This window comes from Canis lupus, chromosome 7 (genome assembly GCF_011100685.1).
Source record: "Canis lupus familiaris isolate Mischka breed German Shepherd chromosome 7, alternate assembly UU_Cfam_GSD_1.0, whole genome shotgun sequence".
In the NCBI taxonomy this organism is placed as follows: Eukaryota; Metazoa; Chordata; class Mammalia; order Carnivora; family Canidae; genus Canis; species Canis lupus.
Window position 1 is genome coordinate 43,564,122 of NC_049228.1, and position 9,841 is coordinate 43,573,962.

General features: G+C 55.6%; 1 pseudogene; it reads left to right on the plus strand.

The window, feature by feature from the left end:
- The first annotated feature begins 1,284 nt into the window (after nucleotides 1-1,284).
- Nucleotides 1,285-8,267, plus strand: LOC119876420 (annotated as a pseudogene).
- Nucleotides 8,268-9,841: the final 1,574 nt, after the last annotated feature.

Genomic DNA, 9,841 nt, shown 5'->3' on the forward strand with positions numbered 1-9,841 from the left:
TTCAGGTTTGGTTAAGGCCCAGGAGCTTGGAGGGTCCCATCTGCTGGCATGGGGGAGACGTGCCCCGAGAGATGAGTTGAGGGTGATGGTCAGTGTGAGGCACAAGCTTAGGGCTGGTATTCAGTGGGGCGCTGATGGTGGGGTTTGTCTCTGGTTGACTTTCAGATTTTTCATGCTTAAGCTATTTATGGGAAAATCAAATGGTAGGATTTCCTTCTGGGTTGCTAGGTGAGTCTTCTGGTGTCACTCAGGTGTCTGAATCCCTCTGGGTTCGGAACCAGGCTTTGGGGCTGCTCATTTCAAAACCCAACGTAGGGTTAGGGTTAGAGCCCAGGTGCTTGGAGGCTCCTATCTGGGGGTCCTTTTGAGATCCGGCGAAGGTAAGGATGAGGCTCAGGCTCATTGTTCGTGTGGAGGGGTATGCAGAATGTGGGGCTAGGCTCAGGGGGTACTTGGGTTTCTCCTACATTATCTATCTGCCATACTTTTGAATGACATGACTTTCTCTTTTTGTTGCTGGAGGCTTCTGGTATTGCTGATGAGCCCCAAATTCCTTGGTTTTCAGAGCCAGGCTTCGGGGCTGAGTGGGTTCATAACTGAACCTAGAGTTAGGGTTAGGGTGAGGGCACAGGAGCTTGGGGGGTTCTATTCAATGGCAGTGTGAAGACTTGTCCAGACGGATGAGTTGAGGACATGGTAAGCGTGAGGCTCAGGTGCTTGGCTGGTGTGCAGGGGGGTGCTGAACATTTGCCTGGGCTCAGAGGGCCCTTTGTCTATCTCAGACTCCTGCTATCTGCCCCTCATAAATGGTACTTTATCCTCCTGGTGGGGGGTTGGCTGAGCTTTCCGGTGTCACTCACTAGTCCCCCATCCTTCGAAGTTCAGAGCCAGGCTCTGGGGCGGGGATTATTAGAACCCAAATTAAGGTTAGGGTTAGGGCTCAGGAACCAGAACATCCCTATCTGCCATCATGGGGGGAGACCTGCCTGGAGGGCTGAGTTGAGGGCAAGGCTCAGCGTGAGGCTCAGGTGCACAACTAGTGTGCAGCAGGGCACTGAACATGGCACTGGGCTTAGTGAGCCCTTCAGATTTCAGGCTCTAGCTATGTGCTGTTCTCCCAAATGGCACCGTGTCAGTCTGGGTGGGTGGCTGAGCTTTCTAGTGTCACTCATTTGTCCTCAATCCCTTGCGGTTCAGAGCCAGGCTCCAGGGCTGGGTTTGGGTCAGAACCCAAACTAAAGTTAAGGTTAAGACCCAGGAGCTTGGACAGTCCTATCTGCCTACATGGCTGAGTTTAAGGTGAGGCACAGTGTGAGGCTCAGGTGCTCGGCTGGTGTGCAGGGGGGCACTGAACATTTGCCTGGGTTCAGGGGGCCCTTTGTCTATCTTGGGCTCCTGCTATCTGCCCCTCATACAAATGGCACTTTTTCCTCCTGGGGGCGTTGTCCTAGCTCTCTGGCGTCACTCACTAGTCCCCCTCCTTAGAAGACAGGATCCTGGCTCTGGGACAACAAATCTAGGGTTAGGGTTAGGACCCAGGAGTTTGGAGGGTTCTATCTGCCCATATGGTGGAGACCTCTGGGAGGCCTGAGAGCGATGCCCAGGGAGAGGCTCAGCCTCGGGGATGTTATGCAGGGGGACATTGAACGTGTGGTTGGGCTCTGGTGGCCCTTTGGTTTTTTGGGCTGTAAGCATCTGCTGGAATTCCAAATGGCAGCATTTCATCCTGGGTGCATGGCCGAACTTTCTGGTGTCTCTCACATGTCCTCAACCCTCAACCCTTGGAGACATGCTCTGGGCATGGGTTGGGTCAGAACTCAATCTAGGGTTAGGGCTAAGGATCAGGAGCTTGGACAGTCCATCTGCCCACATGGTGGAGACCTCCCCAGAGGCCTGAGGTGAGGGCGAGGCAAGGTGTGAGGCTCAGGTGCTCGCCTGCCATGCAGGGGTCGTTGAACATTTGCCTGAGCTCAAGGTGTCCTTTGGATATCTCAGGCTCCTCTTATCTACCCCTCCTATGAATGGCACTTTTTCCTTCTGGGGCATTGGCCAAGCTCTTTGGTGTCACTCACTAGTCCCCCATCAATCATAGTTGGGAGCCAGGCTCTGGGGCAGGGTTGGGTCAGAACCCTATCTAGGGTTAGGGTTAGGGCAGGAGCTTGGAGGTCCCATCTGCTGGCACTTGGGTCGGTCTTGGAGTTTCTGTCCAAGGGGAAGGAGGAGGTGATGTCTGGGCACTAGTGTCTGTTTGAGGTGGGTTGGTGGAGAGCTTGCAGGACAGGGCTGCCATCTGTCTCACTCCACAGGGAAGGGTTTGGCTGGCAGTGCTGGGGCCTGTCCTCCAGGGACCCACCTGACTTTATTCCCATCCATGTACCATGGGTCAGAGCCCATCACCTCCTAGCCCTGCCTGTGATCCCTTCTCCTGGAATCATTCTCAGGGAACTTCCCTGTCAGAGTGTCAGCTGCTAGATCCTAATCTTGCCCCGAGACAGCCACTGTGGGCTCCAAGCCATCACTTGGGGCTGGATTTTTCACCTGCCTCAAAGACATCTTAAGGATAAACTGCCATTGGTCTGCCCCAGAGCTGGGTCAGGGCCCCAGTCCCTGGCTCCTCTTTACCAGGTGAGTCTGGAGGGCCAAGTTCCGTGAGGGCCATGAAGGTGGGATCCCCATGATGGCAGCAGCAAGGGCTGAGCTGGTGCAGTGGGCCCTTGGTGTCAGCATACTCCCTTTCCAGCAACCACGCGCTGGGCAGCAAGCATAGATGTGTCTTCCGGGCCAGTGAGTGCACCGTGGTGCTGCCGCCCAAGGAGGTGCTGGTGCCTTCTGACAACCTCACCCTCACTCTCCACCATTATGTGTGTGGGAAGGAGCAGGTCAGCCTGGTGGACCCACAGTACCTGCCCTGGAGACATGGTGAGGCCTGGGTTGGGGTGCCTTGACAGGGAACAACCTGGCTTTGTGGGAATCGGGAGGCAGGATTCCATTGCCCTTAACCTCCCTGGCCCAGTGAATGTTCTCCATCCCTGCTAAGAGAGACCCAGGACTAGGAGCAGGTTGGGCCCCTGGGAAGGTAGAGCCCACTGCTTACTGGAGAGGCAGGGCTTTGGAGAAGATGAAGATTTAGTGCTTCAGGTTGGGGCAAGGGTACAACTTGAGTTACTTGAAATGCACTTCAGTCATAGCAGGAAGGATTCCAGTAAGACACCGGCAGGCACTTCCAGCAGCAGCTTGTGAAGGAAGATGCAAGCAAGATTTGAAAATTACCTTGTCTGGCTGCAGGGGCTGGAGGAACTCACTGTCCTCTTGTTGCACCTGGGCCCTCCCTAGGAGACCTGCCTCCCAGTGAGGCCCTTGGTCTGGGAGGGGAGGGCTTTGACCATGCCCTCCCCATCCCCCCGCATCTTTCAGACCCCAGTCCTGGGCATCCCAACAGACATGCCCTCATGTAGCCACTCTGTTTCAGTGAAGTTGGACCCTCCCTCGGACTTACAGAGCAATGTCAGCTCTGGCTACTGTGTCCTGACTTGGGGTGTCAGTCCTGCCTTGGAGCCTCTGACCGCCATCCTCAGCTACAAGCTGGCCTTCAAGAAACAGGAGGAGGCCTGGGAGGTAATTCTGGGCTGACTACTCCAGGGGCCTCTCTCTCCTGGGAGCAGCAGCTCAGGGCCACATCTCATCCCACGTAGGGAGATATTGGAATAATGAGGAGGGGAGGTGACCAGAGCCAGGAGTGTGATTGTGCACATGTGTATTTGTATGTGAGTGTACTGATGTGTGCATAAATATGTGTGTTTACCTATGTGAGTGTGCACAGGGTATGTCTACGTGTGTGTGAGTGTTGTGAGCATGTCGGTGTGTACACCTGCGTTAAGTGCATGCTTATGGGCCCGTGTGGTGTGCATGTATACCTGTGCCCATGTGCGTGCGAGTGGTCATGTATATGTGTGCATGCAGGTTCTTGAGGCTCAGTGGACCCTGTCTCACCCGCAGCACCTGCCTCACAGCAGGTGTCCTCTGCCTCACAGCAGGCCCAGCACAGGGATCACATCGTCGGGGTGACCCAGCTCACCCTTAAAGCTATTGAATTGGACCCTGGTTCCAGCTATGAGGCCAGGCTGTGTGTCCAGATGGCTACACTGGAGGATGAAATAGTGCAGGAGCAGCACCATGAGGGCCAGTGAAGCACGAATGGAGCCAGTCTGTGTGCTTCCCGTCTCCCTAGAGCCCTGTCTGAGGAAGGGGTCTCCCTCCCAGAGGGCTTCCCCTCCTTGTGCATCATACCATCCCACTCTTTCATCCTCTTGGAAGGCAGTCATACCCCAGCTGAACACCCTCCCCTGGAGCTAGGAGAGTTTTAGGGAGGAAACAACCACTTGCCAAGCATTGGGCCTCTTAGAAACCTGTAGTTGTTGTCTGTCACTGGGTGTGAGTGTGGCCCCAGGTGGCATGGTGGGCCTGTGCTTCTGTCTCTGGAGCCTGGACATTGTCTCATCTCCCAAGGGAGGGCAGGGCTGACCCTTGTGAACTGGTGGGAAGGGGTGAGCCATCACTGATGACCTTGCAGACGGTGGAGGTGAGGGTCTGCGGCGGGCGGTTCGTTAGCAGGCATGACACAACCCCTGTGGCCTATGAGAAAATTTCCACTGTGGCCCATGGCACTCCTAGGGCTACTTTGCAATGTGGATTTGGAGGAGCATCCTGGTGCCAGAGAGGCTCACAGCCCTGGGTCCTTCTTTTCCATAGGTTCTCACCTGTTCTCACCTCAGGGACAGCTGACAGCAGTACCCTTGTAGCTGTGCCCGTCTTTTCTGCTGCTGACCAGCCTGACCTACCTTGTGTTCAAGCTTTCACCCAGTTCGGTAGCCAAGGTGCGTGTGTCTGTGTACACATGTGTGATTGTGTTAGTGTGTCTCTGCATGAGATTCTGTATGAGTGTCAATGTGTATGTATGCGAGTCAGTGTGTGCATGTGTAGGTGTGCGGTAGGTGGGGTATCTTGGGCCACACTGGTCATCCCTCCTCACCATCTGGTCCTCGATGGGGCGGGGGTTTTGAAGCCTCTGCCCTGGACCCGTGGAGAGTTCCCCAGTTACCAGGTGTGTTGGGGGCCGTCTGGCTTCAAAGAGGCTCAGAGGGATCCAAATTCATTGGACCCAAGCCACTCAGGATCCTCATCTCCTGCCTCTGGAGGTGCTCTGTGGTTTGCTAATTTTTAAATGCATTCCATGAAAATAGAATCTTGGGAATCTGCTGTGCTCAGAGCCCTGTTGAATGCCACAGAGAACAAAACAGACACAACCCCATGGACAATCATCACCCCTTTCAGGTTATAGGAGGAGATAGACCAGGTGCAGACTGGCAGCAGAAAGGATGTGAGGAAGTCAGAACAAGAGAGTGGGGTGTTGGGGGGTATTGGGGAGGGAGTTGGGGTTGGGGGGTGAGGGAGGAGATGCTGGACAGGGCCGTGAATGCCAGACTTGACCTTGGGGCACAAGAAAGCTCTTGAAGCATGTGAAACAGTGTGCGACAAGACCTGGTTTGTATTTTGCAAATAGATTTTGGGGGTATGAGGGGAGAGGGAGGATCAACCGGGAGGCCATTGGTGGTGTCCAGAGGGTGGCGATTTGACTGGAGCCAGTGGGAGAAGCAGAGAGGGAACAACGTGGAGGGAATTGGCAGGCCTTAGGAAGAGAAGCCAAGGGGGCAGATGAGCTGTGAACCGTGGATCCCTGAGGTGGGGAACTGAGGCTGGGGAGGCTGATTTGGACTTGTTGTGTTGGAGTCCTGTGCCACATCTTTGTGGGAGGGCCAGTGGGTCTGTTGCTCAGGGAGGAGTCAGGTGGGGCAGGGAGCTGCCTCCTACCTGCTGGTGGCACACGTGTGGTTCCTGGAGGCGCCACTCCCGCTGTGGGATGAGGACACAAGTGGTCTCCCTGTGGCCTTAAACCCACCATCGCAACTCACCCTGTAAAGGACATGTGTCTTGGTATAAGTGAGTCCTACGGGGTCATTAGCTCGGGAGGCCACACGGGCAAGTGTCAGGTTTGCTCCCAACAAGAGGCAAGAGAGCAGCAGCCAAGGCAGGGTTGCCTCTGGCTGGAAGGGAGTGAAGCTCCCACAGGGACCTCATGCCTCCTGGAGCTGGGGCCTCGGAGAACCATCCCCCAACCCCTTGGGTGTGCGTAGGCCTCCAGCTGGCCTCAGGGTATAGAGAAGCTTCTACCAGAACATACCCTCTCCAGCGGCATTCTTCCAATCCCTCTACAGTGTGCACAGTGGGGACTTCCAGGTGCGTGCACAGCCCATGGCAGGGGTGGGGGCGGGGCTGGGGCCACCCACAGGTCTGGCCTGCCCAGGATGTGGGCTTCGGTGAGAGTTGGGGGCTAGTGTGGGGGCCTTTGTCAGTGCTTTGAGCTTTGTTGCATACGTAATGGGTTTAAATTTACACACTGTGTCTCAAATGCATCAAAACAATTAGCTGTATTTTCTATTGTGGGTTTCTTTTTGTTTTGGGGGAGCAGCCCCCGTGAGGTATATGGTCATTTTATGGTGCAAACTATGGTAGTGTCTGCAGCTGCCATGTGTCTTGTCCTGCATCTTTTCTGAAGGTGTCTGTGGGGAGGGTCTGGTGCTGGTGCTGTCCTTCTGGCCCTTGGGGGTCTGTGGGCTACTGCTCCGGTGGCCGCTGTGGAGCGCCTGGTCCTTCCTTGTTCCCCTGGGTAGTATGCTGGACACTTACACTCCACATTTCCCCCTTTGTGGTGCCCCGGTGAGGAAGACCACCAGGGGGTCTTCACATCAGACCCCTCCAGTTCCCTCTGGCCTGGGGGTTCTTGCCATCTGGGCTCCAGCAGGTGGTTTCAAGTTCCCCACTACGGGCAGAGGATGGGATGTGATGCTTCCTGGAGTGCTTGGACCTGTTCTTCCCTGATCCCCCTGCCATTGCTGGGCTTCTCTCTGCCTCGTCATTGTGTCTCAAAAGGGAGCCTAGAAAAAAAAATTTAGAAAGGGAGTCCAGTTTTCAAGATTGTTGTCCAAAAGTATAACTTGAAGCTTAAAGTGGAGCATTTTGTCTTTGGTGGAGGCCACCTCCTTCTCTCAGGCAGTGGCCGTCACTGTCCAGACTTCTGAAGTGATGGTTCTAGAATGGGTCATCTGGGCTGTACATATCCAGCCCTCCTCTGGAGACCCATGTCACCCACCAAGTTCTTTAGATTTCTCAGGGGTGGGGGTGGGGGTGGTCTGGAGCCATGGGTTGGCTCTCTAGGGAGCAGGGCAGTACCAGAGGGTGAGGTATGTGTGGTCCATTTGGTTGTGGTTCCTGGTCCCACCTAGGAAATACTTTCTTTTGGGAGGTGGGAGCCTCTTGTGGCTCCACGGAAGGGTCCAGGTCTGCTGCCCTCAGCCCAAAGGTGCGGTTCCCAACAGTATCTCGGTGTGTGTGTGTGTGTGTGTGTGTGTGTGTGTGTGTGTGAGTGGGGGGGGGGTCCAGGGGAAGGGGCCCAGTCTCTGTAGCTGATGGAAGCACCTGGAGCAGCAGCCAGGGATTTTCTCTGTCGTTGGCACCTGTCACTACCTGTATCCTATTTCGGGTTGTTGTGAGCACCGCGCAGTGAGGTGGGGGATTCCTGAGGGTCCTGGGCTATGGATAGGCTGGCACATGGGAGTAAGATAGACTGTTCCGAGCACAGTCGTTGCTTGGACTCTGGGCGAGGATTTCAGGAGAGTTTCTTGGAGGAGGGGAAGCTGCTTCCAGGGAGAGTCCTGAACATGCGGTGTGAGCCCTTCCCACCACCCCTACGCCATTCTCTCTTTTCTAGACCTGGATTGGGGCCCACGGAATTGGTCTGCTGCTGAACCAGGACCCTGTCGGTTCCCCACAAGGAGCCTTGGAGTCTAGTGTCCAGGAGTCCATTGTGTGGCTGACCTATGACCCAGTGGATCCCTGGCAGTCAGTGGTCCCAGAGGACGAGGGGGAAGGCCCTGGCGCTGGCCTCCCAGAGGCTGGGCTGCTAGCAGGGCATGTGGTACAGGAAGGGCAGCCACCTGCCTACCTGCCACAGGGGGACTCACCCGATGAGCCCCCCAGGCCAACGCCCCCCCCCCCCCCACAGTCAGAGGGCAGCAGTGGTGATACTGTGCCCTGGGCTGCTCCGGGGGTGCCACCCCACTACCTTCCCAGGAAACATGCAGAGCTTTGGTCCCAGCCTGGCTTTGGCCCGTGGCCTTTCCAGTGACCAGCAGAGCCTGGATGCCTGGTGAGGAAGAACCTGTGTGGAAGTTGGTCACAGTGAGAGGCAAGAGCTTGGTGAAAGGGTCACATGAGGACCTCAGGGCATTGTCTTTGCTCCTACCCTTTGCAGTCACTGGGTTTGATCTAGACCCCTGACTCAGCCAGCTGCATAATGTCCATTTTGTGGAAAATGGACCAAAGTCTCTCTGAGAATGGAGCCCCTGCACAGAGATCCTGTCCGGATGGAGGCCAGTGGGCGACTCCTCCTCCCTCCCTTCCCCTCAGCATCCTGCCACCCAGCCCCCACTCCCCTCCCTGCTTTCTGGCTCCACTCAAGCCCCTCAGAAAAGAGGGGTGCTGGCTCCATAGCCTGTTCTGCCCTCACCCTCTTAAAGGGCCCACCTGCTCCCAGCAGACCCAAAGGTGGTGTTATGACCTCTTTCTGTGCCTTCCTGAAGTCCCTCTTCTCCAGAGATTAGAAAGGATTCAGTGGTTCCTTCAAACTGCTGCTGGCTGGGAGAGGGGCCAGAGGAGTACAAGGAGTCTGTCTATTCTCGGGCTTTCTGGGGTTGGAGGTGCTGATGTTTAACAGATAGGATCGAATGCAGGCTGAGGTGCCTGTCCCTGGGGCTCTGGTGATCCCTGTGGTCTGCAGAGAAGAAAGCACTTGTAGCCCCAGGCTCCCAAAAGCAAAGGCCCCCTCTGCTTCAGACAGGCATCCCCCTCCCCTCTGCATGCCAGTGGCACCCCTTAGGTTTTGTGGGGAGCCTCAGAGGAGCCAGATTATGGTCAGCAGGGGTGAGGCAGGACCCAGAATGTATTTTTAGCATGTAGAGAGTGGGAAGGGTGTGGATGGAAGTGAGATGCAGGCATCTTTAGTTCTAACCAAGGTTTAAAAAAAACCAGCTTGAATCTACTTCTTGGAGCCAACCCCTGGGGAGCCCTGGGCTGGGGTGTTATAGCAGCATCTGTGTCACATTTTCTCTCAACGGCACCCAGAGACCTGGCTTTGGGCTGGAGCTTGAGAGTGCATCCCCTTGGAGGCCGTGTGAAGGTTGGTAAGCCATGCCTGCCCCTTCAGCCACATTACTCTGAGTTCCCCTGAGCAAGTTGCCTGCACACCTCCATGCCTAGAAAATGCTGGCTTCTCCCTTTGGAGATGAGACAACCCTTGGACATTGTGTGCCCTGAGATCCAGTTCACAGCAGAGCAAGGTTGGGAGATCTTGGGAAGAGGAAGTTGCTGAGCACCGGGTCTGAAGGAGTCAGAGAGCTGGTGACTGGGAACTCCAGTCCTGATGTGGCTGGTGTTTCCAGGGAGTTGGGTGCATGGCACCACTGGAGCTTGAGGGCCCCACCCATGGCCAGCTGGACCTTGGAAGGTCTGGAAGGCCAGACTGAGGGCAGCGAGGGAAGGAGAGTTTCCCTGGTGAGGGAGGCTGTGCAATGGTTTCTCTTGGCTTGTTTGTTTTTAATATTTTTTATTTTTAAGTAATCTCTACACCCAACATGAGGCTTGAACACACATTCCCATGATCAAGACGTGTGCTCCACCAACTGAGCCAGCCAGGCCCCTCCTCTTTCTTTGTTTTTCAATGTGGTGA